Source organism: Gavialis gangeticus, unplaced genomic scaffold (genome assembly GCF_001723915.1).
Source record: "Gavialis gangeticus isolate Ggan-Ray unplaced genomic scaffold, GavGan_comp1, whole genome shotgun sequence".
NCBI classification, from domain to species: Eukaryota; Metazoa; Chordata; order Crocodylia; family Gavialidae; genus Gavialis; species Gavialis gangeticus.
The window spans coordinates 12,212,893-12,213,114 of NW_017729025.1; the positions used below are offsets into that span (position 1 = coordinate 12,212,893).

Here is a 222-nt window from a genome sequence, read left to right on the forward strand (position 1 = left end):
TGGTCGTGCGGATGCGGATGCAGATGCAGATGCAGATGCTGCCGGGCTGAAGCGCAGGTGAGGCGCGGCCGAGGGATGCCGCCGCCGCCGCCGCCTTTTGTTCGGGCTCCGCGGCAGCATCGCCCCTGCGGGCGGCGCCGCGGCGGTCGGGGGCGGGGGGGGGCGCTCTGCCACTGACTCGCCGGGTGACCTTGGGCGCGGGGCTTAGCCCCGCGGCTCGTG

At 76.1% G+C, this 222-nt stretch overlaps 1 protein-coding gene across 2 annotated transcripts in view; it reads left to right on the forward strand.

Annotated features, from left to right (window-relative positions):
• Positions 1-6: 6 nt before the first annotated feature.
• The window catches only part of CUNH14orf37 (chromosome unknown C14orf37 homolog), a 161,427-nt gene continuing 161,211 nt past the window's right edge, over positions 7-222 (forward strand). For both annotated transcript variants that reach the window (XM_019518411.1, XM_019518412.1), the window contains exon 1: positions 7-57. The gene's annotated coding sequence lies outside the window, so the exon portion shown is untranslated. The remainder of the gene's footprint in view (positions 58-222) is intronic.